Source organism: Hyla sarda, chromosome 1 (genome assembly GCF_029499605.1).
Source record: "Hyla sarda isolate aHylSar1 chromosome 1, aHylSar1.hap1, whole genome shotgun sequence".
NCBI lineage: Eukaryota > Metazoa > Chordata > Amphibia > Anura > Hylidae > Hyla > Hyla sarda.
The window spans coordinates 102656649-102681759 of record NC_079189.1 but is presented as its reverse complement, the minus strand read 5'-3'; the positions used below and the strand labels follow the sequence as shown (position 1 = coordinate 102681759).

The 25111-nt window shown below is 42.9% G+C and overlaps 1 protein-coding gene across 1 annotated transcript in view; it reads left to right on the top strand.

Annotated features, from left to right (window-relative positions):
• Positions 1-951: 951 nt before the first annotated feature.
• The window catches only part of MTUS1 (microtubule associated scaffold protein 1), a 259211-nt gene continuing 235051 nt past the window's right edge, over positions 952-25111 (top strand). Inside the window, exon 1 of the mRNA XM_056559054.1 lies at positions 952-1057. The gene's annotated coding sequence lies outside the window, so the exon portion shown is untranslated. The remainder of the gene's footprint in view (positions 1058-25111) is intronic.

Here is a 25111-nt window from a genome sequence, read left to right as displayed (position 1 = left end):
TTGAATACTTTGGGGGGTGCAGTTTTTAATGGGGTCATTTATGGGGTATTTCTAATATGAAGACCCTTCAAATCCACTTCAAACCTGAACTGGTCCCTGAAAAATAGCGAGTTTGAAAATGTTGTGAAAAATTGTAAAATTGCTGCTGAACTTTGAACCCCTCTGGTGTCTTCCAAAAGTACAAACACGTCAATTTTATGATGAAAATATAAAGTAGACATATTGTATATGTGAATCCCAAAAAAATAATATTTGGAATATCCATTTTCCTTACAAGCAGAGAGCTTCAAAGTTAGAAAAATGCAAAATTTTCAATTTTTTCATCAAATTTTGGGATTTTTCACCAAGAAAGGATGCAAGTTACCACAAAAATTTACCACTATGTTAAAGTAGAATATGTCACGAAAAAACAATCTCGGAATCAGATTGATAAGTAAAAGCATTCCAGAGTTATTAATGTTTAAAGTGACAGTGGTCAGATGTGCAAAAAAGGGCTGCGTCCTAGAGGTGAAAATGGGCTGTGTCCTTAAGGGGTTAAAATAAAAAAATAAAAAGGCCACGAAAGTTGAATCTTGGGAGTGCAAAATGACATGCCAGTAGTTTGTGACTTTTTTTTTTTAAAGGAAAATAGCGGGAAAAAAACAAGTGGAAACAGGCTACATGTGCAAGAAATCCACAACAAACCAGCAGAAAATAAGCAAAAAAAAAATCTGCAGCATTTCAGTCCTGTCTGAACACACTCATATGGATTGAAATGATCTGAAGAAGATCTTTAGGACTGCACCAGTCTGGGACATAAATAAATCACATAGACTGTTTTCTTTATAAGATACTTTCCTCCATAACACTTTCTTCTCTGATCAGTGATGGGACTGCATCCCCCTCAGCATTATCGCGTGCGCAGGCTGCCTTCTTCTGCGCGTCCAGCAGGAGGCGCCAGAGATCCAGCGGGAGAAGTGATTTAAATGACCTCTCTCCCCCCCCCCAGCACCTCCGTGCCCGCCGGCCTCTGCAGGAGAGCGGATCAGCAGGAAGCTGAGATCAGCAATACACACGTGTAAGTGGCCGGACTCTCCCGGGGACGCCAGGAGCAGGCAGGTGCAGCACTCTCCTCACTCCTGCCCCTGTAATGTGCATGACCTTGACAGACACCCCCTGTAATTCCTTAGTCAGTGTATAAGGTGGGGGGAGGTATTGTGCAGGTGACAGATCTGCAGTCTTAGAGGCTCCATAGATCTAGAACAGCGCATTGTGCTGCAGCTCCCCATGCTGTCCTATTATCCCAGCCTGAGCTGATGTGTCCTTCACTTACTGTCCCTGTCCTGCATGTGTGCAGTGTATGGCATCCAATGACCCCCTGCACCCTCCCTCCTCTCAGGACCCCTCTTATCTGACTATATGCTGGCATGCCTGGTAACATATGTTGGCATGCCTGAGCAGCTGCTTACTGTTTACATGCTGTATCACATTGTATTTCCTTTACTTAGAGATGTGTTTTCCAAGCAGTGTGTCTCCAGCTGTTGCAAAACTACAACCCCCAGCATGGCCGGACAGCTGGGAGTTGTAGTTTTGCAACAGCCGGAGACGCACAGTTTGGGAAACGCTAAGGGTGCGTTCACACGCTCTTTGTTTTTGTGGGTTTTGCGTTGCGTATTTGGAAGGGTGGGGGCTCTACTCGGCTATCCGCAGCAGATTTTTCACGGAGGAATTTACGCTGCAGGAAAATCCGCCGCAAGCCCCAATTGAAGTCAGTAGGGACTGCGGCGGATTTTCCGCAGCGTAAATTCCGCCGCAGACAATCTGCTATGGACAGCCGAGAAGAGCCCGCCCACTTTCATATATGCAGCGGAAAACCTGCAAAAATTAAGAGCGTGTGAACGCACCCTTAAGCTGTATTCACGGCACGTTTTTGCAATACAGTTCCCGTATCAGGTTTTTGATAAAACGGATTCCTCCAAACCGGACTAAACTGTATCAAAGCGTGTGTACAAATTGTAACCTGTATAAGGTTTGAGGGAAAAAAAAAAAAAAAAAAGATATATATAGTATTTTTAACTATTTTTTTCGGTGTGCACTGCGCATGTGCAAATTCAAAAACCGTATTGTGCAAACTGGATGGCAGCGTACGCACATACGGTTCGCATTGACGAACATGTAAAAGGAACCATATATGGTTCGAAAAACCGTACGAAAAAACGTACAAAACTACAGTTTTGGATACAGGAAAGACAAACGGACAAAACCGTACAAGACTCAAAAAGTACACAGCCGGATGCATCGTTTGGCATAATGTTTTCAATACGGTTTGGTACGGTTTTCAAATTGAAAACGTATACGGAACTGTATTGCAAAAACGTGGTGTGAATGTAGCCTTAGAGCGGTGTTTCCCAACCAGGGTGCCTCCAAATGTTGCTCAACTACAACTTCGGGCATCCTGGGAGTTGTAGTTTTGCAACAGCTGGAAACACACGGTTTCTAAAACAGTGTTTCCCAGCCAGGGTGCATCCAGATGTGCCTTAAAGGGGTACTCCGGTGGAAAACGTTTTTTCTTTTTTAAATGAACTGGTGCCAGAAAGTTTAACAGATTAGTAAATTAAATAGTAGGTGTGCATACGGCACTGTGTTGTACGGGGATTAAGTGCAGTCTCTCTGGGCAACGCTTGCACTGATAAAAAAAAGTGACAGTGGTGCTCTGGCTAGTAATAGACGTTCATGTATATCCAACAAGTAAGAGGCGAAAATGATAGCCGGCACTCACCAGTCTTCATAAATATCTTTTATTATACTCACATAAAAAACAGGTAGGGGACAGACGCAGGGGGCACGATACCATGGCCGGACGAAGTGCACCTGCTGCACGAAATGGAGCTTTGTAGCCCATGTAACCCCCCTGCGTCTGTCCCCTACCCGTTTTTTATGTGAGTATAATAAAAGATGATATTTATGAAGACTGGTGAGTGCCGGCTATCATTTTCGCCTCTTACTTGTTAGATTTGTAAATTACTTCTATCAGAAATCTTAATCCTTTTAGTACTCTTTAGCAGCTGTATGCTACTGAGGAAATTCTTTACTTTTTGAATAGCTTTTTTGTGTTGTCCACAGTGCTCTCTGCTGACACCTCTGTCAATGTCAGGAACTGTCCAGAGCAGTATAGGTTTGCCATGGGGATTTTCTCCTGCTATGGACAGTTCGTGATACGGGCATCAGGTGTCAGCAGAGAGCACTGTGGACTAGACAAAAAATAAATAAAAAAATTAAGATTTTCCTTTGTAGCAAACAGCTGCTAAAAAGTACTGGAAGGATTAAGATTTTTTTAATAGAAGTAATTTACAAATCTGTTTAACTTTCTGGCACCAGATCATTAAAAAAAAAAAAAAAAAAAAAAAAATTCCACCTGAGTACCCCTTTATCTACAACTCTGGGTATGCTGGGAGTTGTAGTTTTTCAGCAGCTAGAAGCACCAAGGTTGGGAGACATGACTATGCCTATTAGCTGCTTTTCCTGGTGATGTGTACTGGTGTAAGCAGGTGGAGCTGGTATGACTGGACTGCTCTGTTATCTCAGTATAATGGTGTATGCGGTGTCTCATCACTGACTTGTTGGTTTTCTACGTTAATGTGTGTTTACGGTGTATGACACAGCAGGCAGAGGTATGTGCAGGTAGATACTTCCCAGGGCCGCTGCCGCTACAGAGCCACAATGTCTCCACACACCGTGCACCATTCTCCAGGGCTTGATCTTTGTTCTGGCTATGACAGGTCAGGATCAGATTTACTGAATGTGCCTGTCAGAAGGTAAGATTAGATACTAGGTTAGATACTAGCAGGGGTCTGGAAACTTTATTAAAAAAAAACTACTTGTCCACAGCACTAAATCTACTTGTCCCTCATGACGATCCACTTGTCCTGGACAATTTTTGCCTGATTACAGCAATACCAGATTTGTACAGTTTCCGTCATGTTTTACTAATTTAAAAAAAATTCAGAACTTTTTAGAAGTTTTTTTAATTGCCATTTTCTAACCCCTGTAGCTTCTTCTTTTTTTTTTTTTTTCTGCGTACCAGGCTGTATGAAGGGTAATTTTTTTTTTTTGCGCCATAATTATTATTATTATTTTTTTTTACCGGTACCATTTTGGTATTGATCTGAATTTATCGCTTTTTTAACTTTTTTTTTCTGGGATATTATAAAAATTGCAACTCTGTGGTTTGGTATTTTTTTTTACATTTGTCATTTACCGTACGGCATACATAATGTTATATTTTCATAGTTCGTACAATTACGCACGCAGCGATACCAAATATGTTTTATCTTTATTATGTTTACATGTTTTTAAATAGGAAAAGGGGGAGATTTGAACTTTTAATATTGAAGGGGTCTTTAAAACTTATATAATTTTTTTTTCTTTTTACACTTTATTAGTCCCTTAGGGGACCTATAAGAGGAATCTTTAGATTCCTCATACAGATCAATAGAGTTCTATTGCACTCCATTGATCAGTGTGCTCTGCGATCCATTGATAGAGCCTGACTGGACTAGGCTCTATCAATGACAGATCCACAGACATCAGGGAACAGAGGTAAGCCCTCCGGCTACCTCTATAGTGGATGGCCCCCCGCCATCGTGCTGCAGGGGGTGGGGTTTAGCGTGATCTAGCCCACCAGGGAGCATTCACATGTCCCTTTAAACACCGCTGTCAGCTTATTAGCACGGCCCCAGGCTACTGAAATAAGCCTGGGGCTGCAGAGTATGGAGCGGGCACGAGTCAGGAACCCGTTCCATACTCCCCTGTGTGCTTGTCGGGGGGCTTTCGGGCCCTGTATGCCCGAAGCAGTGCTAAGGACCTGAAAAATTCTCCAGCCCGGCGCCCAGAACTGCATGTCCCGTGCGTCGGGCAATAGGAATTCCAAATCCCTGTACTAGGTTAGATACTAAGAAATAGAGAAAATATTGTGTGTGGCTTGTATTGTGTATCTGAGCTCATTTACAATGTATTCCCAGGTTTTAGCACTATTATACTGGTCATATATGCACATGATATATAGTATAAAAGTTCAGGAATTTAGTGAGTACTTTACTGATCTTGAACCTGTACTTCACCGCGACCTTTACTATACTTTGGAGCTGCATTCACTATTCTCATTGTTACTAGAAATTGCTTGAGCTTGTCTCTACATCTTTCAAAAACTATATAGATGAGTCCTAGGTAAGGGCCTGTTCACATCACCGCAGAGCTGGACTAAAGGGAACTCTGCCACAAAAAGACGAAAAAAAATGCTGCATGTGTTGGATATTTCTCAGCTAAACTCTCCTCTCCTAAAATTGACACCCAATTCAAGTCAGTGTGGGGTCTGTTAGGCTACTTTTGTTTGGCATTAAACAAGCCCTGAATGGGGTGGAGCTTAGCAGGAACATTGTAAGGTTGAAAGAAGAAGAGTCAATCCAGTTCAACCTAAAACCCTACTGTGTTGATGCAAAAGAAGGCAAAAAATAAAACCATGAGGCTGATGGCAATGTCCCCATGACAGAGGAAACAATTCCTTCCTTCCCAATCAGGGCTGTGGAGTCGGAGTCGAGGAGTCGGAGTTGGCAAACAATGCACCGACTCAGATTCCTACTAAATTTAGATTGGAATAAAATAAATAAATAAAGTAAAAAAAGCAAGTTTAAATGTCCCAATTCACAAAAAGTTATAATTAATGCCTTCCCTACTGTAAGAATAAAGACCAATGCATGCAGTGCCTCACGTAACTGCAAAACGAACACGTTAAGTGACCGTCAAGAAGCATGAGATAAGCTGAGATAAGATCTCAGATCGCCGTGGTCCCGCTGCTGGGGACCCCCGGGATCGCCGCTGCTGCACCCCGCCATCATTACTGCACAGAGCAAATACAGGGGCCGGAGCATCGTTACGTTACGGCCCCGCCCTGCGTGACGTCACGGCCCGCCCCTCAATACAAGTCTATGGGAGGGGGCATGGCGGTAGTCACGCCCCCTGCCAAAGACTTGCATTAAGGGGGCGGGCCGTGATGTCATGAGGGGCGGAGCCATGATGTTACGCTGATCCATCCCCTGTATCGCCCGTCATTACGCACAGAGGGAACTTGCTCTGTGTAGTAATGAAAGCGGGGTGCCGCAGCGGGGATCCCGGGGCTCCCCAGCAGCGGAACCCCAGCGATCTGACATCTTATCCCCCTATTCTTTGGATAGGGGATAAGATGTCTAGGGGTGGAGTACCCCTTTAAACATGACTATGGGATACTACTACCGTGTTTCCCCGAAAATTGTACCTACCCCGAAAATAGGCCCTAGACGGATTATCGGGGTGGGCTGCAATATAAGCAAACAGCAAATGTTTGCAACATCTGGAGGTCCGCAGGTTGAAGACCACTGACCTAGACAATGCAAATATTGCAAATATTAAAAAGCAATCTTTAACTTACCTTCGTCCTCCGTTCCCCCGTTGCTAAGGAACCGGGCTCGCTGTCCTCCGCTGTTCTCGCTCGCCGGCCGGCTTCTTACATGACAGTCGGCTCAGCCTATCATCGGCCGAGGCGGGACATCGCTGCGGACGGTGATAGGCTGAAGGCTCTGAGACGTCACAACACCAGGAAGCAGCAAGAACAGCGGAGGGACCATGAGGCCGGTTCCTTAGCAACGGGGGGACGGAGGACAAAGGTAAGTTAAAGATTGCTTTTTAATATTTGCAGCCCGGGCACAGGAATAGATACAGCGCAGGGGGGAAGAGAAGCTGCACTCGTGGGTGACAAATGATCAGTACCCCGATGTGGGGATTGTGGGGTGCAGTGCTGGGCTGATAAACCGGTGGGGGGGGGGGGTTAGGGACGTTGGGGGGCATTTACACCCTCCCCCATTATAATCATGTGATATGTGCAGCTCGCGCATATCACATGATGATAAGGGGGGGGGGGGGGGTAAATACCGTGGAACCACCATGTTGTTCAATGTGCATACCATAGATAAATAAGCCCTACCCTGAAAATTAGCCCTAGTGTGATTTTTGGGGCTAAAATTTATATAAGACCCGGTCCTATTTTCGAAGAAACACGGTAGGGAAATCATGTTTTATAATAAATGCCCCTTCCTGGATCCTCCCACTGCCCTATCTTCAGCAGCAGATCAGCACACAAACTGTTCAATACAGTAGACTGTTGGCTTCCCAGCCAGTAGACCTGTGGTAATGACATGTATGTTGCCTTTCTTTCCTTCAAGGAATGTATAAACTACATTCGCATATTAATACAGAGGAGTCGGGGAGTCGGAGTTGGAAGTACAGAAAACTCCGGAGTCGGAACATTTATCTACCGACTCCACAGCCCTGTTCCCAATATGGCAATCAGAATAAATCCCTGGATCATCGTTCTATCCCAATAGATCTTCTATCCATAACCTGTAATGTTACTACTTTCACTAAAAACATCCAGGCTCCCCTTGAACTTGTTTATTTAGTCAGACATCACAACATCATGGGGCAGAGAGTTCTATAGTCTCACTGCTCTCAGGGCCAGATTAAGGCTGCCTGGAAGACTGAGCACTTCAGCATGATGGGGCCCCCAAACCAAACAGTCCCCCCTTCCCTTTTACTGAGACTTATTGCGGGCCTATCAAGTAAGGAACAGACTGAGACCAAAATAGGCTTGGGCATATTAGACTATCGCCTTTTTTTTTTTTTTTTTTTTTTTGGTGGGTGTCACAGGAGTCTGGCCCCCGTTAAAATAAAATGGGCTGCATGGTCCAAAATCACCTCAGTTCAAGTCACTCTATCCAGCTGTTGCAAAGCTACAACACCAATTATGTCTGGAGAGCTTCAGGCATTATAGGAGTTGTAGTTTTGTAACAGCTGGAGCCTCAAATTGGGGCACAGATTCATCCATAATTACTGCAAAACTTAGAAGTGAGGAGAGATCTAATGGGACAGTCAGGAGAATACACAAACATAAAATGACTGACAGGAGACGTCTTCACTGTTGTCTTTTCAAATCTTCTTCATCTGGCCCAGACGCCAGGTCTTCTTCCAGCTCCATCTTCCTCTGTAAAGTTCGATGCCTGGACATCATTGGTTCCTCACTCTATATAGAGGATGAGGATCGACTGGCAAAGACAACAATCATTATGAGGGACATTTATCAATGTTTACTTATATATTCTTCTTTTTTTAGTAATTTTTCCTTACTTTTCTTTTGCTTATGTGTGACTTATTTATCAACTGGTTTCAGTCTGTTGATAATTTTCTTTCACGTAAGCAATTTTTCCTTTTTTCCTTTGGTAGTAGCTTTTTCTGCTCCATGTTTGAGCTGGAGTAAATTTAGTAAATGTTTAACCTTGTTGCGACTTTTTTTTGCGCAGTTGCGACTGTCGCAGTTGATAAATACCCGACTAAAGCAAATCCATTTTGAAAAATTTACTACGTAAGCAAGTTTGAATTTTCTTGCTTTTCTTGTTCTTCATGCAAATTGTCGCACGAAAACACACGTAGTCGCAGTTGCGACAATTTTGCGACAATTATAGTAAAGAAAACCTGACTAAACCGGTTGATAAATGTCCATCTATAACCCTTCAAGAGACTGTGCTTCCTAAATATAATACTGCCACACCCTGTGTACCCTGTATATTATACTGCCAAACATCATGCCCTCTACAAATAATACTGTCTTCTGTAGTGTGTACAGAGCAGCATCCCATTGAAAACAAGCAAAATTCTGCGGCCGGAAGTTCATAGTGTGGCTGAGCCCTAATCCCCCCCGACCCCTCTGCCCCCCCCCCCCCCCCCTCAGACCCCTATGTCCTCCTCCAGACTCCTGCTCCCACAGACCCCTAAGGCTAGGTTTCCCTTTCTATTTTACCTGCAAAAACACTGAAAAACTGCCACTGCTTTTTCCTCTATTATGGTCATTTTTTGGCATTTTTTTCTTGTGCTTTTGCAGGCTCAGGTGGCTATTCGGGACCGCCGCGATGAACAGCTGTAGGACACAAGGAGGGTCCCCTTACCTGCCCCCTGTTGTCGAATGAGGCAGGCGGCAGAATCATTGATCAATGGTTTCCAATGAGAAACCATTGAACAATGTAAAAGATCAGTGTGTGCAGTGTTATATGTCCCTATGGGAGCTATAAGATTGCAAAAAAAAAAGTGAATAAAGATCATTTAACCCCTTCCCTAATAAAAGTTTGAACTCCCCTTTTCCTATATAAAAAAAAATGTAAATAAAAATAAACAATGTGGTATCGCCGCGTGCGGAAATGTCTGAATTATAAAATATATTGTTAAAAAAATGTCGCAAAAAATGAGCCCTCATACCGCCCCATATGCAGAAAAATAAGTTATAGGGGTCAGAAGATGACCATTTTAAACATATATATTTCCTGCATGTAGGTATGATTTTTTTGAGATGACAAAATCAAACCTATATAAGTAGGGTATCATTTTAATCGTATGGACCTACAGAATAAACATAAGGTGTCATTTTTACCGAAAAAATTTACTGTGTAGAAACAGAAGCCCCCAAATGTTACAAAATTGCGTTTTTCTTCAATTTTGTCTCACGATTTTTTTTTTCCGTTTCGCTGTAGATTTTTGGGTAAAATGACTGATGTCATTACAAAGTAGAATTGGTGGCGCAAAAAATAAGCCACCATATGGATTTTTAGGTGCAAAATTGAAAGAATTATGATTTTTTTAAAGGTAAGGAGGAAAAAATGAAAATGCAAAAAAATGGAAAAACCCTGAGTCCTTAAAGGGATTGTGCACTGCCCTGGCTTTCGGAACTCCGCACACAGTGTCCGGAAGTCCATTACTCCGAACGCTGTGTGCGGGCTTCCGTGTTCGCGGCCCCCTCGTGACGTCACGCCCGCCCCCTCTACCAAAGTCCATGGGAAGGGGGCGTGACAGCGGTCGCACCCCCTTCCCATAGACTTTCGTTGATGGGGGGGGGGGGGGCGTGACGTCACCCCTGGCGGTCGCGACGTCACGCCTGGCGGCCGCGAACACGGAAGCCCGCACACAGCGTTCGGAGTAATGAACTTCCGGACGCTGCGTGCGGAGCTCCAAAAGCCAGGGCAGCGCACAACCCCTTTTAATTCCAGGGGTTAATTCCAGCAAGGAAGAAGTTGTTTCTCCCAGAAGTGCCAAAAACTAAGTAGGTGCCATAAAATATAACTTTTAATAGACTTGATTAAAATTCACCACAAAATAATATTTGGGGCAAGAATTTCTCCATATCAGACCTTTTGTTGTGTTTAGCTGAAGGGAGAGAATCTCGTCTACTGGGAGAAAGTTATACAATTATATGTATGTAATGAAGGTCATACAGAACCGGATAATTAAACCTACGGACTTCAAAAGTGCCGAAAACTAAGTAGGTGCCATAAAATATAACTTTTAATAGACTTTATTAAAATTCACCACAAAATAATATTTAGGGTAAGTATATATAAGGTGATCCAATCACCAAAAACAAAGGGGAGGTGACACACAGATGCAGCTCCCCTATCGCACAAACAGGTCCAGATTTCTGTACACCAAAATGACACAGATTAACCCCTTGCTGTAAACCCAATGCGTTTTTGTTCATTTAGAACTTCATCAGGGGTAATTAAAGGGCAAAGGAATAATTTTTCTGTCTGACACCTTGTATTTTATGTGGTATAATACCTTTGCCCTCTAATTACCCCTGATGAAGTTCTAAATGAACAGAAATGCATTGGGTTTACAGCAAGGGGTTAATCTGTGTCATTTTGGTGTACAGGAATCTGGACCTGTTTGTGCGATAGGGGAGCTGCATCTGTGTGTCCCCTCCCTTTTTGGTTTTTGGTGATTGGATCACCTTATATACACTTGCCCTAAATATTATTTTGTGGCGAATTTAAAAAAAGTCTATTAAAAGTTATATTTTATGGCACCTACTTAGTTTTCGGCACTTTTGAAGTCCGTAGGTTTAATTATCCGGTTCTGTATGACCTTCATTACATACATATAATTGTATAACTTTCTCCCAGTAGACGAGATTCTCTCCCTTCAGCTAAAAACAACATATGATATGGAGAAATTCTTGCCCCATAAGAACAGCCATGTAGGTCCTGGGATCAATGGCATTCTGTATACCAGCAGTACCTTGGGCTCAAAGCCATTTGAAACCCCTTCAATCCCTAATATTGAAAGTGTGGGACAGATCTCAACTGTCCCTAGAGAAGAGATAAGATACCAGTTAATACAGGTAAAATCCTCAGTATGGTGGCTGAAGAAAAAGAATCTCTATGGGAATTTATTGGATTATCTCTCCTGCTGTTACGGTGACAAAAGATGTGAGTCTTTGGGGTTGGGGTGCTCAAGTCGAGCACCTTCATCTTCAAGGTTCATGGTCCCAGAAAACCCGATGTCACTCCTCTAACTTTCGGAAATTGAAGGCAGTTTTAATGGCATTAAAAGCTTCAGAACGTCTCTTTTAAAAAAATGTAAAAAAAAATCATGTGAAGGTATATTCGGATAATATAATCACAGTGGCCTTTCTCAGCCATCAAGGGGGGGGGGGGGGATGAGAGATTCCCCTCTAAGAGATCTCTCCTCAAAAATTTTCGTATAGGCATGGAAAAATGTTTGTACCCTTACAGCCGTACACCTGAGGGGTGTAGAAAATCAGGAAGCAGACTTCCTAAGCCGGAACCAAGTGGATCCAGGAGAATGGAAATTAAATTCCCAAGATTTTCAGTCACTGGTGAGAGTTTCGGGGAATCCAGAAATAAATAATACTGTAAAGTGCTGGGTGATATGTTCTAGGGATCGACCGATATCAATTTTTTTAGGGCCGATACCGATAATCTGTCACCTTTCAGGCCGATGGCCGATAATTTATACTGATATTCCGGTATAAGTTATCGGCTATTTCAACCCCCCCGGTGGGGCAGAAGCAGTTGCAGATCAATGATTTAAAGCGGGCCCTCTAAATCAATGAACTGCATCGGCTTTTGCGGTGCCAGAGACCGCCGCTGCCACCCGCTTCTCTCCCCCTGCCTGTCCTGGGGTCCTGAGTCTAACCACCACAGTTGCCCCATCGCCCCCCCCCCCCCCATCATCTGCCTGCATATCGTCACCGCCGCCCCCCCCATCCTGTGCCCATATATCGCCGCCACCCCCCCCCCCCCCCCAAGACTTTGCACAAATGAAAAATCACCTCAGAACTTGCTGTGGTATGGTAGAGGTGGGATTAATTTGCCTTTCTTATATATATTTTTGCGCAATGTTTTTTGCCTTTTTAAAGACTCAGTTAAAGGCAATCTGTGGCCTAAATCAACTTATCCCCTATCCACAGGATAGGGGATAAGTATTTGATGGCATGGGGTCCGACTGCTGGGAACCCCCGCTATCTCCTGCCATCACTCTTCCGCGGCTCTCCCATGCAGAAGGCGTGCCAGCCGACACGCTTCCTCCATGTAGCTCTATGGGAGAGGCGGGGAGGCTGTGTTCGTGCCATAGAACTGTATGGGGAGGGGGCGTACCGTCGACCTCTAGGTCGATGCTACGTGAATTAACGCTCTCACTTAGCGCTAATGCGGGAGCCCCGTTCAGGAGATCATGGGGGGTCCATCGGTCAGACCCCCTGCAATCAAACACTTATCCCCCCTGTGGATAAAAGATAAGGGTTACAACGCTGCAGATGTCCTTTAATAAATCTCGTCCACTGCATGGTCAAGAATGAAGTACTGCGTTTGTCACTTTTGCCAAAGTTGTCTATTTTGAAATTGCACTAAATTTTTGAGCAAAAATGTTGCGTCAAATTACAGCCAATAAAATGTCAGGAAGGCAAGGATGAATCCACTCCACCCACTTAATAAAGTAATTTACAAATCTGTTTAACTTTCCGGAGCCAGTTGATATATAAAAAAAAGTTTTGGCCTGGAATACCCCTTTAAACATCTAGGCCTAGCACAGTAAACATTATCTACAGCTCTGCTCTAGGACAATATGGGGTTAAAGAAAAAGTCCCGTGGTAACAAATTTTTCCCCTATCTGCAAGTCCGCTGTGACCCCCTGCGATCTCCTGTATGGGGCCCTCACCAAGCTCTGCTAGAGCTGTTTTGTACCCAGTATGTCAGCTGGTACAAATGTGCCGCCCCCCTCCCTTCATTTCTATGGGAGAGGCAGAGATACAGCTTTCCTGTGTCTCCGCCTTTCCCATAGAGATGAATGCAGTGGGTGTGTTTGTCCCAGCTGACATGCTGGGTACGAAACGCGCACTAGCAGAGCTTGGTGAGGGCCCCATACAGGAGATCGCAGGGGATCTCAGCGGTCAGACCACCTGTGATCAGACATTTATCCTGCGTATAGGAGATTAATTTGTTACCACTATACATCACCTTTAAAGTTAACCTGTCAGGAAAAAAAGCATGGGTGTAAATAGGCGCATAGCTTTTTCAAGTGCTGACATATAAACTTTTGTTGATGATAAAATGTGGTTCAAGTGCCCAAGGAACGTTCCCCAGCACAACAAGAACCTGGGTCAGTTAGGCCAGGGGTTCTCAACCAGGCGTACGCATACCTCAAATGTACGCTAAGGGTTATGAGGGGTACGGGAATTCGCTGACAAATTCCGGCCTAGCATAGGCCAGTACTTGTCAGCGCAGAGCGAAGATTGGATGTGAGCTGCAGTGGCTGCCGGGCCTGACATGTGACGTCCCTGATGTTGCGTGGAGGTGCCAGCACAGCGCAGATGGACATCACCCATCAGTTCGGCTCTCTGACTCCTGCCGAACGGGATAGACACAGGCCTAATAAGCATGTGAAACTAAGTGTAACACCGCAGTATGGGAGGGTGTTATTGTATGTGTTGGCCCAGGGGGATTGGAGGTGGGAATAATGGCACATGGGGATAATGGCAAAAGGGGATTAAGATGGAGGCTTCGGATAATGGAAAAAGGGATCAGAGGGAGGGGGGAATAATGGCACAAGAGGATTTATATGGAGGGGGGTAATCATTATCTCCCCCCCCCCCCCCCTCTCCATCTTAATCCCCTAGTGCCATTATTCTCCCCTACCTCTGATTCCTTTTTGTCATTATCAGATTATGGCAAAAGGGGATTAAAATGGAGGGAATAATGGCACAAGGGGTTTAAGTATCGCCTTAGAAAGGTAAGCACATGCCATTATGAAATAAAAGGAGTTATCCAGGGAAAAACTGTTTTTATATATATCAACTGGCTCCAGAAAGTTAAAAAGATTTGTAAATTACTTCTATTAAAAAAATCTTAATCCTTTCAGTACTTATGAGCTGCTGAAGTTGAGTTGTTCTTTTGTCTAAGTCCTCTCTGACACGTCTCGGGAACCGCCCAGTTTAGAAGCAAATCCCCATAGCAAACCTCTTCTACTCTGTGCAGTTCCCGAGACAAGCAGAGATGTCAGCAGAGAGCAATTGTTGCCAGACAAAAAACAACTCGACTTCAGCAGCTGATAATTATTGGAAGGATTAAGATTTTTTAATAGAAGTTTTTTACAAATCTGTTAAACTTTCTGGAGCCAGTTGATATAATTATTATTTTTTTTTCCTGGAATACCCCTTTTAAGTAATTTTATGACGTATTTTGTCCACGGGTACCCCTCACGCATAAATTCCGTGGGGACATACTCACTTATGTGGGTACAGTCGCGAAAAAGGTCGAGAGCCACTGAGTTAGGCCTGTCCTCTTATTCACCACTATCTTGCATCCTCCTAGCCTGTTTGACTGACAGGAGTAGCTCTATTTAGTTATTTACACCCCTGTTTTCCTGCCTACAGGTCCGCTTTAATGTTATGAGTAAGGTTTATATTCCTGCTGGTTTTCAGAAATAATGTTATTGCTGTGTTTCTAGAGGTTACAGGGAAGAGAAGGGGTTAGGGTCAGCCTCTCTCATGACCTATGGCAGTAAAGGTATTAGGTGGGGTTCACTTTTTGATAATATTTTAGTAGTTTTTTTTTCAGCCAAAACAAGAAAATAAGTGCAGAGCCTTTCTTTTTATAATTATAATTTTTTCTTAGCTAAAATACTGACAAAAAGGGTAGGTTAGCAATTCTTGTGTGTGCTGTGGATTTCACTCAAGGAAGTCTGCAGCGTGTTAGCAGCGAGTTTATTCATAGGACACAACACATAATCTGCTATTAAATCTTCAGTGTGAAACCCACAGCATTTATTACAGATTTTATGCAGTTATCTCCCTAAATACTTGCTGCAGATTTCACCTTCAAATGGTATTTTTGCATCAAATCTGCTATGTATGAACTTATCCAAGTGTTTAAGGGGGTACTCTGGCGCGAAGACATCTTATGTCACGCTCCGTCCCCGTGATCGCCAGTAATCAGACCCGGAGCGAGCACGCTCTGGGGACTGATTCTAACGAGGTGCTCCGTGCAAGATCACGGGGGTCCCCAGCGGCGGGACCCCCGCGATCAGTCATCTTATCCCCTATCCTTTGGATAGGGGATAAGATGTCTTAGCGCCAGAATACCCCTTTAAAGGGGTTCTCCGGTGCTTAGACATCTTATCCCCTATACAAAGGATAGGGGATAAGATGGCTGATCGCGGGAGTCCCGCAGCTGGGGACGCCCATGATCATGCATGCGGCACCCCTTAGTAATCAGTCCCCGAAGAGTGTTCACTCCGGGTCTGATTACGCTAGACCCCTCCCGTTGGCTTGCATTGAGGGGCAGAGCGTGACTTCACATGGAGGCGGAGTCGTGACGTCACACGCCGCCGGCCCTGCGGTCAAGCATAATCAGACCCAGAGCGAACACGCTCCGGGGACTGATTACTAACGGGGTGCCGCGTGCATGATCACAGCCGTCCCCAGCTGCGGGACTCCTGCGATCAGGCATCTTATCCCCTATCTTTGGATAGGGGATAAGGATGTCTTAGCGCCAGAATACTCCTTTAATGTGTTTTAGGAACCATGCACACTGTGGAATAGTCAGAGCGGAATTCCATTTCTAGCAACCTCTCCTTGTTTTCAATGGAATTCTGCTAATCTGTGCCCCCTTACCGATCCAGAAACCCCTGAAAGAATGAATACGTTCATTATTTTAAAAGAATCTGTCCAGAACTGCATTGCATTCAGTGAGACGTTGCTTTATGCTCATTTGGCCATAAAGCTCAGATTGCAGCAGAGGCTGCTGTAAGCGGAATTTATTCTGAGTAGAATTTCTGTAGTTTGCATGGGCCCTTAGTATCTGCATCCTTGGTTATCTAGGGCAGCAAATGGGTAAATGTCACTCCTATAGAGGTGAAGAGGTTAAAGTGGTATTCTGGATAGGTGTGTAATTTTATATTGTGCTGGGGCCTTGTTTAAAAAAAATAAAAAAAAATACACGCCTGATACAAAGATCACCCTGTGACTTCTTCTGACGGTGTCTTAGCTCAGTTTGTTTTTGGCTAAATGGGCAATCACTGCTAAGATGTATTCATCTTGGAAGTAGGGCAGAAAACAGTGAGTGGGGGACTAGGAGGATTTCAGACAGAGCAAGGAGAGTATGGTTTTATTTATTTTAATTTTTTCTGTTAACCCAGCAAAATATAAAGTAATGCAGCTATTTTGAATACATCTTTATTGCCAGTATCCCTGATGTTTTATGTCTGTAAAGACTTTATTGTAAGGATCCGGAGTGGAATGGGTAATGTTGTATACCTAAGATGCAGTGGTTACTCACCTCTCCACACTCCAGCACTGCCCTGGCAAGAACTTTCTACTTATTTCTTCTCATTATTGTACTACAACGGTAGCTGCACCCATGAGAGCTTTCAAGTAAAGTCTTGTGTATGGTCAGCTTTTTGTCTATAAATAAATGTACAGTAACGTTATGTAAACATAAAACCCAGACATTACTGGATGCTCATTCAGGAAGCCTGTGATACTATATACTGGATTTAGTAAGCAACGACAATAGAAAAAAGGGACATATTTGACTATTGAGTGACTAATGAGTGTCATTGATAACCATTGTGCTATGTCCATGTGCAAAGTTACCATAATATCCCTCCTTTATGTCCCTCATTCCTTTATCCTTTTCCAGACTTTATTTAATAGTTAAATAGGGGTCACGTTACGGGATGTGTGGAAGTTTCTGAACGCATTCTTTGTGTATAGGATTTCAGCTGCCAACCACTGTGTCAGACAAGAATTGCTCTTGGAAGAGGAATGTATTATGAGATGCCATAAGGTCAGCGTAATGTATAATCTGTCAACTAGATGTAAAGAATTAGTGTGTGTCGTCCGCACTTTACACCACAGGATTTAAATAGAAGCCGTCTCGTAGTGTTGTGATACTTGTTCTCTGGAGTGCTGCCAAATCACGAATTGCAAATTTGCAATGCAACTTTTCTTCTGATAATCTTAAGGTTCAGTTCATTAGGATGCAACATGGCACGGGAGAGGTAGTGCAACATGGATCTAGTTGTTTGGGGTTCGACTGGTAGAAGCTGAGCATCGACCTTTCTAAGATCTAAATTTGGTTCGGGGGGGGGGGGGGGATAATAGACTAAAGGCAAATGCAATAATGCACATTGTGGGAGATGTATATTAAAACCTGTGTGGAGTAGTTGTCCATAGCAACCAATCTGGTTGCTATGGTTTTAAAAATAAAAGCAATCTGCTTATGCTGGGAGTTGTAGTTTAGCAACAGCTGAAGGCACCCTTAATGGGAAACACTGAGCTAAAGATGAGCATGTAAAATACCATTCTTTTAAAATGTTCCCAATGTGTGAGAAGTAGTTAAATGGAATGTATGATCATAAAATGAATCAATTTTTCTTCAAATTTTTGCTTTTCTGTCTATATATTATAACCCCAAATTCTTGCCGTTTCCTTTTGAGCCACTAGGCCTTTACTTAAGCTGAGACTTCTTATTACTGAAGATTTATCTGTACAAAACATCTGTCTTATCATCAGAGACAGGATTACAGTAAAATGTTACACCAGTATATAGATAGCACTGGATCCACCACCATTCTAAGCATGGATCTGCATCCCCTGTCTCTGTACAATGACCTCTGAAAAAAAATCACTAAATGCCTAATGTCGCCATTTCATGCAAATGGGTCAGGTCTATTGTTGTCTATGGGTCCTACAGTAAAGCAGATCACAAAAGGCTGTTAAAATGCAAGATGGCAATACCCATAATAATGAACTAAAAATCAAAATAAAAAAACATAAAATTACAATTAACAGATAAGAAAAAAAGAACATGGTTCCGGTTCTGTCTCTAATCAGTAAAAACCCCACAAAATTAGGCAATACATTCCCTTTTAGGTTGCTGAATCTTACATTCTACGCTAAATTAACTTTATTTACGTGAGACAAGAAATTCCTTTTAATACAAAAGAAGATTCCATAATGCCAGCAAGTTAATTCTGTCTATTTTCGCTGGTCTCCGCATGCCTTGAACCTGCCTTTTCTTGTCTTCCCTACTGTTGCTGCCCTTTGACTACAGCGCACATGTCATGTTATCCCATGTGAGAAGCCCTGTAGTTCTAGCTCATTTGTAAACTCTGTATTTGCCTCTTAGCACTCCACTTCACTCCAGGGTTTTCTTCCACTTTCTCCGAAAAGGCTTGCTCATGCCTGTGTGGCTGTAGTCGTATTGCTAGAGGCTTCATTGCCACCTGACTTGTGGTTGATAGAAATAAAAAAAATTTTTATTATTATTGTATTGAACTATTTTGTTGTAGAAAAAAAGTGTTAAACTAAATTTTATAGGGAAGAAATACTAAACCTATTTGGTATGGTTGCGACTGTAATGAACTAAAGCATATATATAGTATACAAAGTAAATATTCTTCCTGTATGGTGAATGCCATAAAAAATGTTGTATACCAAAAGGCCAATAAAAGGATTGCTCCTACTATAAATAAGCTCTTGTGAAGTTACATTGATAGAACAATAAAAGTGTCATGGCCCAAGTAATGTCTCTTTATATGTATTGACCCTAAGGCCGGGTTCCCACTACAATCCTCAGTCGGAAAACTTCCAACTGGAGTTTCCGAGTGGGGCCAGCGTTGACTGAATTGGCACTAGGACCGCACGGACATTACCGTCTCAATAGACTGCAATGTCTGCGACACTGATTTTGCCAGAACATTAAGCAAGTTCACTGTTCTGACGGAAATTCCTCCCAGAAAATTCCACAATGTGAATGGGGGGGGGGGGGAACATTCACCTGCATTTTACCTTAATGCAGCGGAATTCCGACCAAAATTTTGAAGCTGAATTCTGTTTGGAAATTCTGTAGAGTGAACCTGGCCTTACTGTGTGTGGGTGCTAAAAGCTACATTTACTGTTTGGGGCCTATAGGGTGCACAAAATTAGGTACTATTACTTTGTGTACAACTATCTCAGTTTGGGGCACTATGGATGGAGATTTTGGGGGTACATATATCAAGGGATTTACACAGGTTTTTTTGTGTTGCAAAAATACTGCATGTTTGTCTTTATGCGACTTTTAGTGGTACGCCGGTCTGCATGATTTTTCACTGAACAGATGTTTTACGCGAGAATTGTTTTTTACTTTGCAGTGGTCAATGATTTGACGTGTGACTTTTCCTAAAAAGAAATCGCATATTTGTCGCACAGCCTTCAGTTACACAAAAAACCTACTCAAGCCCAGGCTTTGAAAAAGTCACACAAGTCGTGCAGGTGGAAAAAGTTGCACAAAAGTCAGAGATGGGGACCATTTAATAAATTTGGTGCATGTACACTCAAACTACAGAATCAAAAGTTGTGTATAAAATCAGTGCACCTACACTGACTTTGATAAATTGGGAAAAGAGGATCCAAGATTTCTACGTGTTAAACTACCATTATTCGGTCTGCAGGGCATCTGTGTAGAAATGATATCTACCACTATATGGTCTATTTATGCTGGTTTCGACCACTGTACAGTTACTGGGTCTTGGGGGAATTTAGTCTGTCTATAATTTTACACATTTACACTATGATAGTAAACAGTCACTATGTGGCGACATTATGTGGTCTGTCTTACTGTATATAGCGATTCCATAGTGTCATTATTCAGCTCTTTTAGGACTGAAGAAATATTAGGGACAGGTTTCTTCATAGGCAATCCTCTTTTCAGGAAAATCACTGTCAAGAGAGAGGAGCATGACAAATTGGACTGTATTCTCCACTACTTGTACAGACGGTAAGTGTGTATATCATAAATAGTTGTGAATCATGGTAGGAGGGCTGAATGTGGCATATGTTCATTATTTTGGAACTTCCTGTTGAGAAATCATTCTATCCTCATGGTTCGTTGATGAGAATCTTTATTGTTTTCTAGGGTATAATTAAACGCAAAGTTTTAATGCCTCTGCAGTTCACAGTGATAGACTGCTATAAGGTGGAGTGTTCTCAGCTTGGTATGATGAAGCCAGGATAATGTTGTAAAGATTGTTCAGAAATGGTTTAGAAACATAACAAAGGGTCATAAGCTAGAAGCATATTTGTAGATTGGCAATCATACTAGGGACATCTTGTTTTATCTCTTTAAGAAAAGGTTCTTGTGTGGTGACCAAAACAGCTCTTAATGCCTACAGTTCCTAAGATCCTTCTGTCATGTGGAAATGAGCCGAATAGAGTAAGATTACATTCACATCACTGTTTTGCCATACTGTTTGGCATCAATTTTTCCATCCCATCCCCACAGCACCACCAGAGAGATTGACTCCTCCCCCCAGGGACAGGACCTGAAGCTTAAAAGGAAGTGCAGCTCTCCCAAGCCTCAGTGGTTTCCTGTCCCTTGGGAAACTTTGAGCTAATCCATCTTTCTGGATGGGTGCTGGTGGAGGGGGCCCTGGAAGCAGTATCCTGCAAAGTTTGGGTATGTGGGTCCCCTAAAGGCTCTTGGTTGGGAGCCATCCTGTGTTCACCCAGCCAGTACTAGTTGCCCTCTGTCCTTCTCACTCCCTCTGCCGACCACATCTTCTGCACCGCGCTGGCCCGTAATTCAGGCTTATGTGCAGATTACAGTGCTTACCTGTAGGGGTTTGGAGCTGTGCGAAGACACCTTCCGGGTCGCGCAGCATGCTTCGGTGGCTGCCGCCATATTGGGGGTGAATCTTAGGTCCCATGAGCGCCTGCTTACAGAATGTGACGGCGGATAGGGTACTAAAGCCGGAGACCTGAAGTGATGTCAGACGCTGGGTCTCCGGGGAAGGGTGGCAGTTAAAAAAAAAATCCTCTTTCTGCTCCCTTGCCTTCTTGGGTACACTGGACAGCCACCTTATCCTTCAGCAAGCTTCCAGGAGGGAGTGTGTTCAGCATGAGCTCCTTGGAGGATGTGGGCAAGCGGGGTCATTCAGAAGCTTCTCCCCGGATCCCTTCCTCGGTATTAATGGGCTGTGTGGTGAGTTATTTCTTGCTTTTTTTTCTGGGTACTGATGCCTAGTTAATTTTTGTAGGATTCACATAAGAAGGCATCCAAAAAGACTAAGCATAAAGAATGTGCTATCTGCAAAGCAAGTTTAGCTTTGGATTATGAAAAACCTAACTGTGTGTATTGTACAAGTAAAGTAATGACTGCAGAGACCCTGAGACTTAGGCAGCGAATGCAAGATATGGTTAAGAGACAAATGGAGGACTCTCTTAAAGGGTTGCTACTGTCTACCATTTCCACTCCCCAGCCTACAGTTATAGAGGATGAAGAAGGGTTAATCACGGTTCAGTCAGAATCAGGTATTATGCCGGTTTCTATATCTTTATGCAGATTAGGTTTTAATATGTGTATATTTTCTGCAGGGGATGAGTCTTCATCCTCGGATGAGAATTTCTGGCAAGTCTGCCTTCATTATGGAGGATACGGATCAGCTGGTCAAAGCAGTGAGATCAGCTATGGGTTTAGAAGAACAAGACCTAATGTTTGAGGGCCTGGAAGTAAGGAAGCATAGTGTTTCCTATTCATAAAACGGTGTCCCAATTAATTAAAAAGGGATGAGAAAACCCGGACAAGAAGTCATTTATTCCGAGGGCCATAAAAAGTATCCGTTTGACGAATCGGATATAAAAAAAATGGAATAGAGCTCCTAAAAGTACTGAGGAGGTCAGTCAGCCAGATGGAAATTTTCAATAAAGAGTACAGGTCTCATGTTTAATCAACCCTCCACCTCAACCAAAAAACCCAATTCCCAATTACAGGTTGCCACGAGTGGGCGGCAGGTTGCAGGAATTCTTTCCCCAATGCAAGGAGATAGCCGGAAGCTCCTGGGTGTTAGAGACCATAAAAAATGATCTCATGCTAGAATTCTCCAACCTGCCGCCTTCTTGTTTTATGACAACAAAAAGTCCATTAGGTCCTACAGGACCATGTCAACTTCAGTCAGAAGTTTTATTTCTACTTCAAAAAAGTGTATTGGTGCCAGTTCCCTTAGAGAAGCAGGGTCAGAGGTTTTATTCGGCCCCTTTACTTATTAAAAAAAAAAGACAGAGAAAAAAACACATTCAGGGTCATAATACATTTGAAGCCCCTAAACCGGTTCCTGAAATACAAGCGGTACAAAATTGATACTGAAGTCAACCATAAATCTCCTGTCAAGGAACTGTTTCATGGCATCTTTAGACTTAACAGACGCTTACCTTAATGTGCCAATTACCAGAGATCATCAAAAATATTTAAGACTGGCCATTCACATAAACTCTCAGCTTTTCAATCTTCAATTCTGTGCTCTTCCCTTTGGCATATCAGTCGCCCCAAGGGTGTTCACGAAGATTGTAGCGGAAATGGCGGAACAGATCAGAGAAGGGGATGGAATATTTGTGCCATACAAATACCTTCTATTCAGGGTGCAGTTGTTAAAAATCATGTCTGATAACACTACTGCTATCAATAGACAAGGCACTACAAAAAGTCAGTTTAATGGCATTGTTTTTACAGATTGTATCCTTGACAGAAGCACAACTCCACTACAGCGGTCTATCTCTATGGGGCTCTGAACTTCAGAGCGGAATATCTCAGCCGCCTCTAGATATCTGAAGAGGAATGGCAACTGAACCCAAAGGTATTTTGGAAAGTTGTTTCACTTTGGGGGAAGCTGCAAATAGACTTATTTGCCACAAGAAAACATTGTCAAGTGAGATTTTACTCAGTCTCCAGCGGTCAAACCACTAGCAGTAGATGCCACGTCAAAGGTCTGGACTTTGGAACTAGCATATGCTTTTCCACCCTTAATTTTTATCCCGGGTGCTCAAAAATCGGTAAGACAAAGCAACAGTAATACCTATAGCCCCCTTTTGGCCTCGGAGAGCATGGTTTCCATGTCTAAGGAATATGTCAATCACGAAACCTTGGGTGCTTCTGGATCTACAGGATTTGCTAGTACAGGGCCCAAAAGTTCATCCAGAGATCCAAAATTTGCACCTAACTGCCTGGCTCTTGAGAGGATTATACTTCAGGCTAAAGGCCTATCTGATGCGGTAATCTCCACTCTTCAAGCAAGTAGGAAACCAATTACCTCTAAAATCGAATTCAGAATGTGGAAAAATATTTTGAAATATGTAATCTTTCATCCATAGATCTTGAGAAGCCAAATATTGCATCCATTCTTGATTTCCTACAAAAAGGGTTTGAAAAAGGCTTAAGAGCCGCTACATTGACTGTACCCATCTCGGTTCTAGGAGCTTTTTTCAGTCAGAAAATTGCAGATCACCCATGGGTCATAAGGTTCATTAGCTCCGTTAAAAGGTTACAACTTTCAAAAGAAGTTCGGGTTCCTCCTTGTGTTCTCATGGTTGTTCTTGCCTAAATCTGTTTGAACCTTTTTATCTTCAATCCCTCTTAAAAGACAGCACTTTTAATGGTTATAACCTTGGCCAGAAGAGTTGGAGATTGCAGTTTTATTGGCTAATCCACGTTCTACTCAAATCTTGGAAGACAGAATTTTAATGAGACCAGACCCTTCATTCATGCTCAGTCTCCTCTTTTCATATATCCCAAGATATAGTTCTATCTTCTTTCTGCAACCACCCGTCCAATGAAACAGAAGAGAAATTTCATAAGTTGGACGTGCGCAGATGTGTCATTGAATATCTTCAAAGGACTAAGCCTTTTAGGAAATCTGACAGACTTAGTTAAATTTTCTGGTCCAAATAAGAGCCATGAGTGAGTCTATTTCTAGATGGATTAGACAAGCGATCACTTCAGCCTATACTTCAGCAGGATTAACCCGTCCTGCTGGACTAAGAGCACACTGTACTAGAGCTATGGCATCCTCTTGGACAGAGTTTAGGGGTGCCTCTATTCAACAAATTTGTAGGGCAACCACTTGGTCATCCCCTCACACCTTCTACCGCCATTACAAGCTGAACTTGGGTGCCTCTTCTGCCTTATCCTTTGGTCGTAAGGTTCTACAGGCTGTGGTCCCTAGGTTTCTCTGGTTTTCTCTCTGGTGGTGCTGTCGCGACTGGGTGGAAAGCCGGAAATTACTCACCGGTAATTCTGTTTCCTCGTAGTCACGACAGCATAACAACCTATTCCCACCCTTTCTTTTTCTTGCACGAGTTTGTGCACTTAGGTGTTAAAAAAAATAATTATTATATTTTTCTTAATGGTGTTGGTTAAATCTTATTGCATTAAAATATTGTATTGTATATACTAATCAGTTGGACGTGTTTTCTAGGTCTCTGTAATTCACTTAGGCTTGGGAGAGATGCACTTCCTTTTAAGCTTCAGGTTTCATGTCCCTGGGGGAGGAGTCAATCTTTCTGGTGCTGTTGTGACTACGAGGAAACAGAATTACCTGTGAGTAATTACCTGATTTTTTTAAGCATAGCATATGCCTTAAACATGGACAAATGCCCGCTATAGATTTAAACTGCATACAGTTCTAAGCCATGTGTTTTGATTTCAGAGGTCCGGTTGCATCAGTTTTTGCACAAAAATACTTTTTTTTTTAAACACTTTCTTGCAATACAGTTCAAATTGTTATAATGCAATTCCAAGGAAACTCTGTGGTTTGCCATGTGCAAGAAAAAACGTTTCCTAAAAACCATTGTGATGTGAATGCACCCTGAGGCTGCATTCACTGTGCCTCTGAGGCACACATACTTAAGGAGAAGCTCAAATTTGACTGCCTACATATCTGTGCTCAG